This window comes from Aotus nancymaae, unplaced genomic scaffold, assembly GCF_030222135.1.
Source record: "Aotus nancymaae isolate 86718 unplaced genomic scaffold, 86718_ANA_hifiasm-v0.15.2.pri h1tg000053l, whole genome shotgun sequence".
Lineage (NCBI taxonomy): Eukaryota > Metazoa > Chordata > Mammalia > Primates > Aotidae > Aotus > Aotus nancymaae.
This window is the reverse complement of record NW_026988467.1, coordinates 5,980,529-5,993,731: the sequence shown is the minus strand read 5'-3', so window position 1 is coordinate 5,993,731 and position 13,203 is coordinate 5,980,529. Positions and strand designations below refer to the sequence as shown.

The following is a 13,203-nucleotide window of genomic DNA, read 5'->3' as shown; positions in this document are numbered from 1 at the left end:
GGTCCATCTGCCTCGGCCCCCCAAAGTGCTGGGATTACAGGAGTGAGCTGCCACACCTGGCCTGGGTCAGTAATTTTTTTATGAAATACTGTGGATTGGGATTGGAAGTACAGTATTTTAAATCTTCCATATATGATTGTTTTTGTTTTTTCCTTGAAATTACTTTTTTCCTAGAAATAAAATGCAGCAGCAGTTTACCCCCCAAAACAAAGTCTTTTACTCTTTTTACTCAAATCATTGGGTAAAAAACTTTACTGAAATCAGTGTGAGGTAGTAAACATTTTAGGCTGTGTGGGCCAGCTGGTCATAACTACTCAACTCTACCCTTATAGCCCCAAAGCATGGATACATGCTTTTGCAGCAAATGGGTATGGCACTGTTCCTATAAAACATTTGTAAAAACAGTCTCCAGTCCAGATGTCGCCTGTGGGCCATAGTTTGCCAACTACTGGCTTTCAGAAGATGCCTGATGAACATTTTTCCCCTAAAGACGATGAACTCCTTCTCTTAAGTACACTGGTTTCTTTTGGAACTTGGGGTATGAAATGGATTTCCTTTGTCCTCCTAGTTTGCACCCACATTTTTTAAACTTTAGAGCTCTTGTGTAATGAGAATGGAACCAAAGCCTCTTCAGGGGCAAGCATCAGTGTTTTTACATATATTCATAAGTGAGTGAATACACATTTTTAAAAAAAATCTTTTGTGTTGTAAACAGGACTCTTAGGCACCTAGGTGGCCCGTAAATTTCTTCATTTTCTTTAACAGAAAAGTTTACTGTCCTGTTCTTTATGGTAGGCGCTACCCTCATGTGACTATTTAAATTAACTTAAACAAAATTTAAACTTAAGTTCTTCAGTCACACTAGCTGCATTACAGTAGCCACACGTGACCAGTGGGTGCTGTATTGGACAGCACAAGATAGAGAATATTTCCATCATTCCCTAATAGTTTTATTGGACAGTCCTCGTCTAGAATTCTGACTTAAAGATTAGAGGAAAAAGGACATGGAAGTGATATTAAAGCATAATGAATGAATGATGCTTTTATTATCTTCTGAAATGGATATTGTGGTTTTTACTCTTTTCTGGGAAGAATTTTTTCCATGGTTAGAATTACAGTGCATATATTCCTCTTGAAGTATGTAAATAACCAAATTTCCTCTTACTTATTTCTATCTTTAAGGTATAGCTGAAGCCGGGCGCAGTGGCTCACGCCTGTAATCCCAGCACTTTGGGAGGCGGAGGCGGGTGGATCATGAGGTCAAGAGATCGAGACCATCCTGGTCAAAATGGTGAAACCCTGTCTCTACTCAAAATACAGAAAATTAGCTGGGCATGGTGGCGCGTGCCTGTAATCCCAGCTGCTCAGGAGGCTGAGGCAGGAGAATAGCCTGAACCCAGGAGGCGGAGGTTGCGGTGAGCTGAGATCGCGCCATTGCACTCCAGCCTGGGTAACAAGAGCGAAACTCCGTCTCAAAAAAAAAAAAAAGTTAAGGTATAGCTGAAAATCAAGATTCCAGAAACACATTCTTTTTACATCTCAGAGTAGCCATGTATATATAACATTATAATTATGTATATATAATATTATAAGTAATTGTAAAGAAGAAGGCATCATTCAGCTAATGGATGCTTTGTGAAGTCATGGCTTCTGCACTCCAAATGGCCTGTGACTATGCCAGTGGTCTTTCTGTATCCCTCTACCACATATCTCGTCTTTTCTTCATTACTGTTTTATTTTGTCTTATTTTATATTTGGAGGCAAAGTCTCGCTCTGTCACCCAGGCCGGAGTATAGTGGTGTGATCTTGGCTCCCTGCAATCTCTGCCTCCCAGGTTCAAGTGATTCTCCTGCCCTAGCCTCCCAAGTGGCTGGGACTACAGGCTTGCACCATCACACCCAGCTAATTTTTTTTTTTTGTATTTTTAGTAGAGATGAGGTTTCACCATGTTGGCCAGGCTGGTCTTGAACTCCTGACCTCCAAGTGATCTGCCTGCCTTGGCCTCCCAAAGTGCTGGCATTACAGGCTCTTTTAAATTTTTTTAATAATGAAAGCTTTCTTTTTAGAAATCACATCCTTTTTGATAAGCATCATTTTTTTTTTCTTTCTCTTTTTTTTTCTTTTCTTTTTGAGACAAGGTCTCACTCTGTAGCCCAGGGTGGAGTACAGTGGTGCAATCTTGGCTTACTACAGCCTCCACCTGCCAGCTCAAGTGATCCTCCTACTTTGGCCTCCCAAGTAGCTGGGACTAATACAGGTGTGTGCCAAAACATCCAGCTGATTCGACTTACTTTTTATAGAGACAGGATCTCACTATGTTGCCCAGGCTGGTCTCAAACTCTGGGCTCAAGTGATCCTCCTGCCCTGGACTCCTACTAAAGTATTGGGATTACAGGCACGAGCCATGGTGTCTGGCCTCTGTCACTTTTATTTCAACTATTTATTAAACCTTGGATTCCTGGTCCACTTCCTCATATCATGAATCCTTCCTTTCCATTTCCTGAATTGATGACCTAATTTCCTGTTTCACAGAGAAAATAGAAGCCATCAAATTAGTGCTTCTCAGTTTTCAACCACTAATGCTACATGCCCATGATACCAAACTACTTATAATTTCTGATGTAGAAAATGAATAGTCAATTTATTGAAGTTAAAAAGTTTAAAGTTTAGTTTTCCTTAAGCCTTGAATTCAGTTTAATCATATTAGTCTATTCATTAATTCAGTACATTTTATATAAAGGTAAAAGAAAAATAATACAGCTTTTGATACATGTTAATTCAAGTTAACTTAATTCTGTTTAAATATCTAGTTCTACTTATAAACATAACCAACATTAAATTGCATTTTAAAATTGGATAAATAAATGCCCAAGAAAGCTTCCAACCTCTTAAAACAAAACCTTCTCTAAGTACTTATACAACTTTTGTAAATTAATTAAATTTCAGGATACGATGAATTTCCCAGCTCCCAAACATGTCTTTCTGTGTTTTCTTGTTTTGATAAATGCTATTCAGTTGTCTAAGTAACCTGGGCTGTGTTGATTTCTTCTCTTCTCCCCACTATATAGAATCAAGTATTGTTTCTTCTTCCTGTATCTCTTATCTCTTCCTAATCCATTATACTAGTTCAGGCTTCTGTCTCTTTTGCAACCTCTGCCTCCTGGGTTCAAGTGATTCTCCCATGTCAGCCTCCTGAGTAGCTGGGACTACAGGAGCATGCCACCACACCCAACAAATTTTTTGTGTTTTTAGTACAGGCAGGGTTTCACCGTGTTGACCAGGCTGGTCTTGAACTCCTGACCTCAAGTGATCTGCCAGCCTCAGCCTCCCAAAGTGCTGGGATTGTAGGCATGAGCCACTGCACCCGGCCACTGTCTCTTGCCTGAATTACTTCATAGATTTCAAACCAGTTGGCATGTTCAAATCCTCTGCCCTTCTAATTTGTTTTTTACCACTGTAGTCCTTTTGATCTTTTATTTATTTTTTCTTTTTGTTGTTTTTTTTTTTAAGACGGAGTTTTGCCCTTGCCCAGGCTGGAGTGCAATGGTGTAATCAATCTCAGCTCACTGCAATCTCCACCTCTCAGGTTCAAGCGATTCTCCTGCCTCAGCCTCCCAAGTAGCTGGGATTACAGGCATGTGCCAGCACACCTGACTAATTTTGTATTAGTAGAGATGGGGTTTCACCATGTTGACCAGCTTGGTTTTGAACTCCTGACCTCAGGTGATACACCCTCTTCGGTCTCCCAAAGTGCTGGGATTACAGGCATGAGCCACTGTGCCTGACCTTTTGTTTGGTTTTATAACAGCTTTATTGAGATACAGTTCACATATCATACAGTTTACCTACGTAAAGTGTACAATTCAATTGTTTTTTGTGTTCACGGGGTTGTGCAACCATCACTGCAATTTCAGAACATTTAATTACGCCCAGAAGAAATCCTGTATCTATTAGCAGTTACTCCTTATTTCCTCCTCTACTCATCTCCCAGCCCAAAGCAGCCCTTAATCTTCTTTCTGTCTTTATAGATTTGCCTATTCTGGATATTTCATGTCAATTGAGTCATGCAGTCTTTTGTAACTGGGTGCTTTGACTTAGTATAATGTTTTCAAGGTTCACCCATATGGTAGCATAACATCTGTACTTTTCCCAATAAATGCCAAGTAATAGTCCATTGTGTGGCTGTACCACATTTTATTTAATTCACTAGTTGATGGACACTTTGATTGATTCTACTTTTTGGCTATTAAAAAAATGCTGCTGTGAACATTGATGTACAAACTTCCGTGAGGATGTGTGTTTGCATTTCTCTTAGGGTGACTTCTGAAACCTAGGAGTGAAATTGTTGGAGCATATGGAACCTCTGTTTAACATTTTGAGGAACTGACAAACTGTTTTCCGAAGTGGCTACACCATGTTAAAATTTTACTAGCAGTGTATGAACCTTGCGGTTTTTCCGCATCATCACTAATACTTATTATCTGTGTTTTGGATTATAGCCATTCTAATGGGTGTGAAGTGGTATCTTATAGTTTTAATTTGCGTTTCCCTAATGAGATTGAACATCTATCTTGTGCTGTATTGGCCCTTTGCTGTCTTTTTTGGAACCTTTTGATCTTTTAAAAATAGAAATCTGGGTGTATTACTTCCCTGAGTTATGCCTGTGGTGGTGAACATTCTCTTCTTTTTAGCCTGGTCAACTCTTTAGTTGGCCAGAGCTGGCCAGGCTAAATAAATTTTTAAAAATATTTATTTATTTATATATTTATTTTGGGCTTGAATTTAGATGTAATTTCCTTCAAGGAGCCTTGTTGAACCCTGGCTATTAGCACTCAATCCACTCTATTGTTGTGATTGTTCATCTATACTTCCTTTCTTTTTTTTTTTTTTTTTTTTTTTTTTAATTTTTTTTTTTTTTTTTTTAAATTTATTTATTTATTTATTTTTTTAATTGCATTTTAGGTTTTGGGGTACATGTGAAAAACATGCAAGGTTGTTGCTTAGGTGCATACGTGGCAGTGTGATTTGCTGCCTTCCTCCCCTTCACCCATATCTGGCATTTCTCCCCATGCTATCCCTCCCCAATTCCCCACCCCCCCGCTGTCCCCCCCACTCCCCCACAACAGACCCCCATGTATAGTGCTCCCCTCCCTGTGTCCATGTGTTCTCCTTGTTCAACACCCACCTATGAGTGAGAACATGTGGTGTTTGATTTTGTGTTCTTGTGTCAGTTTGCTGAGAATGATGGTTTCCAGGTTCATCCATGTCCCTACAAAGGACGCGAACTCCTCGTTTTTAATGGCTGCATAATATTCCATGGTGTATATGTGCCACATTTTTCCTGTCCAGTCTATCATCGATGGGCATTTGGGTTGGTTCCAGGTCTTTGCTATTGTAAACTGTGCTGCAATGAACATTCGTGTGCATGTGTCCTTATAGTAGAACGATTTATAATCCTTTGGATATATGCCCAGTAATGGGATTGCTGGGTCAAATGGAATTTCTATTTCTAGGTCCTTGAGGAATCGCCACACTGTTTTCCACAATGGTTGAACTAATTTACACTCCCACCAACAGTGTAAAAGTGTTCCTATTTCTCCACATCCTCTCCAGCATCTGTTGTCTCCAGATTTTTTAATGATTGCCATTCTAACTGGTGTGAGATGGTATCTCAATGTAGTTTTGATTTGCATTTCTCTAATGGCCAGTGATGATGAGCATTTTTTCATATGCTTGTTGGCCTCATGTATGTCTTCTTTTGTAAAGTATCTGGTTAACAGAGATTGTAGTTGGTGTGTGATTGACTGGATGACTGTACCTTTTTTTTTTTTTTTTTAACATTTAACTTAAAAAAAAAATTCTGTCTTGGAGTTAATTGTACACGAAGTAGTATTTCATGATTTTTGTGTGTTCCTTCTTTCCTCTCGTTTTCCAGATGGCACTAAGGCACCTGGGTAGGATCCTATAGAGAGCAGTGCATTGCAGTTGCTCTCCGCATGGTATGCTTCCCCCAAGAGTTAGGGATGAGGCAAAACTTGTGTGTACTCTGAGGCCAGGGCTGAGTGCATAAGGAGCAGCTGCAACTTGCCCTGGTGATATTCTTTAACCGGAGGAGGTAGTGATGCGGGAAAGGGAATACTGAGCATGGGAACCATCTTGATAAGAAGCATGGGGCTCTGAGAGATACCAATCCTAGGATTGGTACACCACAGCTGGTGGCAGAGGTCTTCTTGACCTGAGTTAGTTTTTTTGAGTGAGAATAAATACACTCAGTCAACTAGCACCTTCACTTCTTGAATTATAGAATGGACTTTTTTTTTTTTTTTTTTTGAGACCAAGTCTAACTCTGTCGCTCAGGCTGGAGTGCAGTGGTGTGATCTTGGCTCACTGTAACCTCTGCCTCCCAGGGTCAAGTGATTCTCCTGCCTCAGCCTCCTAAGTAGCTGTGATTATAGGCGCTATTTTGCCTTCTACATTATGACTTTACAGTATGACTTTACTGTAGAAGGCAAAATACTGATTCTCTATGGTCCCCGGTCATTACAGGCACTTGCCTCCATGTCTGGCTAATTTTTTTGTATTTTTAGTTGAGATGGGGTTTCATTATGTTGGTCAGGCTGGTCTCAAACTCCTGACCTCAATGATCCATGTGCCTCAGCTTCCCAGAGTTCTGGGATTACAGGTGTGAGCCACCACCCCCAGCTGGACATTCATTTTTAATACTGCATGGAAACTCTGATTATGGGGATAGATTTTTTTCTTTTAGTTTTTAAGAAGTACCTCTTCTTTTTTTTAGGACGTCTTATTTCTGAACTGAGAAGTGAATTACACTCTGATTTTTTACAGAGTTATACAACAACAAAGAGAATCTGGATTTGTTCCTATGGTTGTGACTTTACTGAGGTAAATATTATCTTTCTCCATCAGGATGTCTAGAAATAGTCTTCTGTTTTCATTTTTGTCCTCCAAACCTGCTATATGTTGCAGATAAGAAATTTCTGGTTAGTGTTTTCTTTTTTCAGCTCACTAGACCCTAACTTCTTTTAGTCTTCCATGCCTAGATTTTTGCTGATTAAGGGACTGTGATAATGGTTTTTTTTCTTCCTTTGCTCAAGAGTATGACTTTACTGTAGAAGGCAGAATATTAATTTTCCATGGTCCCAGGTCATTCAGGCATTTTGAACTCCTCCTAGTCTTCATGTGGAGTTTATATGGCATAGTTTATGTGGCATAGAATCATTTGTGTGGCGTAGATTCTCCATAAGCCTTGCCATAAGGGGAAAAAAAAGAGGAGTTGACCTTATGGTAGAAACATCAGTGTTTGGAGAAGTAGTCTTGGGAAATGAGGAGGTTGTTTTCAACTGAGTGGTCATCTTGAATCATTTAGTCCATTGTTAGGGGAAAGCCGTCCTGAGGCTTCATCCAGAAGGACCAAAGCTGAGGCCCCAGCAAGTGTTCCTGGCCTCTGACTAGTAGAGTTAGATGGTGCCTGGCCTAGCTAACTGGTGCCACTTTTTTTGTTTTCAAATAAGCACTTTCCCTGGCTATTCTAGGAACCAAAAAGGGCTGGTTTCATGGAAATTATGATTAGTCTTCACATTTTGTATGTTTTTAAAAAATTAAGTAAATGGACACAAGTTCTTGTGCTAAAAAGCTTGTGTTATAACTGAGAAAGCTGATTTATAATTTTTTTATTCGTCAACTATTTAAGTACCTACTATATGCAAGTGTATTTTCACCAGAATTTGTGGGAGACCCACAGTTCAATTAGACATTGAACCTTCTCATAAGGTGCTTGTCTTCCAGTGAGTGATGATGCTAGCATTTCAGTACAGGTTCTTGTAATATGAGGCTGAAATTGGTAAGGGTCAAGTGAGGTACTGCTGAAGGGCTGTGAAGTTTAGAGGAGGAAGCAGTGACCTGTCCTTAGGGGAAGGAGATTACACAAGGTTGCATGGAGGAGGTATTTGATCTGAATCTTGAAGAGTTGATTGGTGGGGAATGATCCTTCTTGAAGGTTTTCTAGTAAAGGAGTGACATGATAAGAGTTGTGTTTTAGGAAAACTACTTCTAGTATGTGATGAAAAGAAAAGAGTGAAGACTGGGTGAAAAGTAATGAGAATCTAACCTTTCTAACTGGTAGGGGAAATGAAGACGTGACAGATGTGAGACATTGTAGAGGTAGAATTAGTTGGATTTGGCAGTTGTTAGAACAAGGCATATAATCTTAAATGTGGGGGAGATGTGAAGCATAGGTAATTTGTATTATAGCTGTGGTATTAAAAAATTGGGAACACAGGAGGACAAACTGATTTGAGGAAGAAGATGCTAATAAATACGGCTTTTCGTTGAGGGGAGTGATTTTTGTCATTAGGCAGATGGAAATATTACTATCTGAGAAGTCGTCAGGGTTAAGATGGAGATGCTGAGAGTGGAGTAGTTGAAGTCCTGAGGTGGAATAAAATTGCCAAAGGATTTAGTGTCATATGTGTCAGATGTGTATTTTCCAAGTTTGTCACATTGTGAAACCTGAAAATCCTCCAGTTTTAGGACAGGAGTGCTCTGGTGTTGTTTAAAGAACTCAGATTCTTCTGAGTTTTTATTTCTCTTCGGGGTTCTTTGATTTTGGTTCTCATTTTGGTAAGACGGTAAAGCATAATGGTTCTGAGTCTGAGCTTGAGAACAGAAGGACTGGGTTTGAATCGTTGTTCTGCCACCTCTCTGTCCTGTAACCTTGTTAGATTTATGGAATGTCTTTGTGCCTCCATTTCCTCGTCTATATAATGCAGCTGATAATAGCTAACTGATAGGGTTGATTATGCATTAGTGGGATAATGTATGAAAATAATTTAGCCTGGCACATGGAACATAAGAAGTAGCTAATGTTGCTCTGAGAGTCTTGCTGGCTCCACTGCTTCTAATCTTGAAGAGTGCAGAGTTTCTCTTTTTAAATATAAAATTATATAAAGTCTTTTGTTTTCATTTAGCATAGCTAACACTGGCTGGATTTTCAAAGAATTTAACTTAGTATTAATACTAGTATTCCAAGGGAATAATAATAGTAAATATATTTAAAAAATCAGCCTGGGTGAAAGAGGAAGACCCTGTCTCCAAAAGAAAACAAAAATCCATAGAAAGGGGCTTAAAACATCAAAGGCCTGTCCAAATTCAGTTACCTGTTCCTAGGCTTCCTGTTCCCCTCCCTATAACCTCCTACCCTTCACGCTAAGGAACTGTCTTTCTCACACCTCTGCGGGGTCCCTTCATGTACTTGCAACAAAGCTGTACTACTGACCCAGGACTTCTTTTCATTCATCTCAGATTTTGTTTGGCATCTTATCTAAGGCTGACTTTTCTAGACTGTGGTGATTAATGTGAATGATATATAAATGATAATCTTAAATATTATAGGCCTAGGGGCTGGGTGCGGTGGCTCATGCCTATAATCCTTGCACTTTGGGAGGCCAAGGCAAGTGGATCGCCTGAGGTCGGGAGTTCAAGACCAGCCTGACCAACATGATGAAACCCTGTCTCTACTAATAATACAAAAAATTAGCTGGGTGTGGTGGCAGGTGCCTGTAATCCCAGCTACTCAGGAGGCTGAGGCAGGAGAATTGCTTGAAACTGGGAGGCAGAGGTTGCATGAACCAAGATTGCACCACTGCACTCCAGCCTGGGCAACAAGAGTGAAACTCCATTTCAAAAACAAAAAACAAAACGATTAAAGGCCTAGGTCTACTTACTTGGGGAGGATTTATTTTGAATTATTTCTCAGATAAATCTTCCTTTTCCCATATGGGAAATTGACCTTAATTAGAACTATACGATGTAATAGTGCTCTCTGATCATCAAGACATATTATGTGTGTTTGTGTGTGTGTGTGTATACATACATATAGAGTAAGAATTTAGAGTTATATGTATATCAGCAGGAAGATTGTCCCTCACATTTGAATTTGGTAGTGTTTTTCTTCATGTCTGTTGAATTTGTGTAGTGTTCTAAGTTCTTTATGTGTGTTTTGCAATTGAGCCTAGTGGGTGTAGAGTTGCATACAACTTGAAATCAAATTATCAGAGCAACTTAGTTTACTGGGATGGGATTGGTACTTAATCTCCTGATATTTTGATTTTTTAAAAATTGCTAAACCATATTCTCCAAAGGGGAGAAGAAAGAATTTTTCAATTTTCATTCTGTTTTTTCCTTTGGTAAGAGTTTATTTAGAAGAATTTAACCTTCTTCTAAGGTAACTACAGACGTCTTTTATTCCCCTTTTAGAAATACTTATAGTTTGACTGTACCAACAGAGGCCTACGGTGCAGTGGCTTGTTTCACTTGCGTGCTTCTGGCTTTTTTCTTTCTAATTGTTGTTACTGTCTTCATCCTTGCTTTTTGAAAGGATGATGCTCTTTTCCATGTAACATCTAGCACATTCTGAAATGTGGTATCTGATTTAGTAATTTTCTCATGTAAAAGGATTCTACATTTAAATTAATGTGTCAGAGGGGGTAGTAATTGACACTAAAATAGGGATTTTTCATTTTTCTAAAGGAAAAATATAACCTTTCAGTGGCTTAATACCTCCTTCCTTTCTTTGACAGTCACAATATCTTTTTATTTTTATTTATCTCTTTTTTTGAGACAGAGTCGCTATGTTGCCCAGGCTGGTCTCCAACTCCTGGGCTTAGGCAGTTCTCTGGCTTCACCATCTGAGTAGCTGGGAAATATCTTTTTAGATAGTACCTTAACGTTGAGGTGAGAGAATAATCCACCACCCCCCCTCTTTTTTTTAAATGGAATCTGCTCTGTGGCCAGGCTGGAGTGCAGTGGCATGGTCTCGCTCACTGCAGCCTCCACCTCCTGGGTTCAAGCGATTCCCCTGCCTCAGTCTCCTGAGTAGCTGGGACTATAGGTGAGTGCCACCACGCCCAGCTAATTTTTTGTAGAGACGAGGTTTCACCATGTTGGCCAGGATGGTCTTGATTTCATGACCTTGTGATCCGCCTGCCTTGGCCTCCCAAAGTCCTGGGATTACAGGTGTGAGCCACCACACCTGGCCATATAATCCCCTTTTTTAAATTGACAAAAATTGTACACATTTATTATATATAGCATGGTGTTTTGAAATATGTATACATTGTGGAATGGCTACAATGAGCATATGTATTACCTCACATCTGTTTGTGTGTGGTTAGGATACTTAAAGTCTATTCTTCTTTGCAGTTTTCAAGAATATAATACATTATTATTAATTATAGTCATTATGTTATATAGTTGATCTCTTGAACTTATTCCTTCTCACTGAAATTTTGTATCCTTTGGCTCACATTTTCCCATCCCTCCCCTTAGCCCTTAGTAACTACCATTCTACTCTCTGCTTCTACTTCAGCTTCAAAAAAAGGTTGATGAGGCAGGAGAATCCCTTGATCCCAGGAATTAGAGACCAACTTGGTAAGGCCTTGTTACTACAAAATAAATAAATAAATACAAAGCCAGGTGTGGTGGCACACACCTGTAGTCCCAGCTACTTAGGAGGCTGAGGGAGGAGGATTGCTTGCACCTGAGAATTTGAGGTTACAGTGAGCTATGATCATGCCACTGCACTCCAGCTTGGGCAACAGAGGAAGGCTTTGTGTGTTTAAAAAAAAGATAGAGGGCTGGGCGTGGTGGCTCATGCATGTAATCACAGCATTTTGAGAGGCTGAGGAGGGTGGATCACAAGGTCAGGAGATCCAGACCAGCCTGGCCACTGTGGTGAAACACCACCTGTACTAAAATACTAAAATTAGCCGGGTGTGGTGATGCAGGCCTGTAATCCCAGCTACTCAGGAGGCTGAGGCAGAAGAATCGCTTGAACCTGGGAGGCAGAGGTTGCAGTGAGCCGAGATCATGCCACTGCACTCCAGCCTGGGCGACAGAGCAAGACTCTGTCTCAAAAAAATGAAAAAATTAAAAAGATAAATTGAGTTTAACGTTTTAAGATTGTACACATAAGTGGGATCATACAGTATCTGTCTTTCTATGCCTAACTTATTTCACTTAACATAGTGTCCTCCAGGTTCATCCATGTTGTTGCAAGTAACAGGATTTTCTTAGACCAGATAGTATTCTGTTGTGTGTGTGTGTGTGTGTGTGTGTGTGTGTGTGTGTGTGTGTGTGTCTTTATCCATTCATCTGCTGATAGACACTTAAGTTGATTATGTTGGCTGTTAGGAATGCCATTTTGCATCTTTATATGGATAGTAAATAAACATCTTTATGATGAGTGTTTTTGGTGAATAGACTGGATGTTTGGCTTTTTGGTTAAATTAATACTTTAGAATGAAAAAAAGCTGATGTTCAAATACAAAATTGTAGTGAAGTAGTTTATACCAACTCTCTTAACAATGTTCCATTCACTGTGGGAGGAGTTGAGAAAAACAGAAATACACAAACTAGCAACAGTGAGCTTATCTTGATTTTCTTCCCATTGTCTTACATTTGTTCCTCTGATAAGATTATGGGAAATTATGTAAATTTTAGGTCTTTTTTGATGGAGCATCACATTTAGTATTACATTAGTGATGCAGTAGAGAATTTGATTTTGGTAGCCCATGTGGTTCATTCATTTAGTTGTGACTAGAGAAAGAGAATTTCCAGTGGCATTTCTTTTGTGTAAACTTTAGAAAAACTGATTAGTGAAAGAGAAAGGGAGCAATCATTTGCTAGGGAAAATAGCCAGAGTTTTGATCTTGTTGCCTAGGCTGGAGTGCAATGGCGCAATCTCGGCTCACTGCAACCTCTGCCTCCTGGGTTCAAGCGATTTTCCTGCCTCAGCTAACTTTTTGTATTTCGTAGAGATGGGGTTTCACGATGTTGGTCAGGCTGCTCTTGAACTCCTGACGTCATGTAATCCACCTGCCTCAGCCTCCCAAAGTGCTGGGATTATAGGCATGAGCCACCACACCTGGCCAAGTAAGTGGCTAATGAAGAAATAATTTTCTTTTTTTTAATTTTTTTTTTTTTTTTAAAGAGTCGGGGTTTCTCCATGTTGGTCAGGCTGGTCTTGAACTCCTGACCTCAGGTGATCCACCCGCCTCAACCTCCCAAAGTGCTGGGATTACAGGTGTGAGCCACCACGCCCGGCCCATGAAGAAATAATTTTCAAAGTTTCAAACCCACTGAACCTAATAAGATTCAGTGCCAAATTAATATAATTGCATGTTT

General features: G+C 39.7%; 1 protein-coding gene across 3 annotated transcripts in view; it reads left to right on the top strand.

Moving 5' to 3' along the window:
• The window catches only part of RERE (arginine-glutamic acid dipeptide repeats), a 469,898-nt gene that overhangs the window by 43,729 nt on the left and 412,966 nt on the right, over nt 1–13,203 (top strand). Inside the window, exon 1 of one of the 3 annotated variants that reach the window (XM_064363205.1) lies at nt 6,748–6,903. The exons of the other annotated variants lie outside the window; for them this stretch is intronic. The gene's annotated coding sequence lies outside the window, so the exon portion shown is untranslated. Of the gene's footprint in view, nt 1–6,747; nt 6,904–13,203 lie in introns of those variants that run through there. 3 annotated transcript variants of the gene reach the window in all.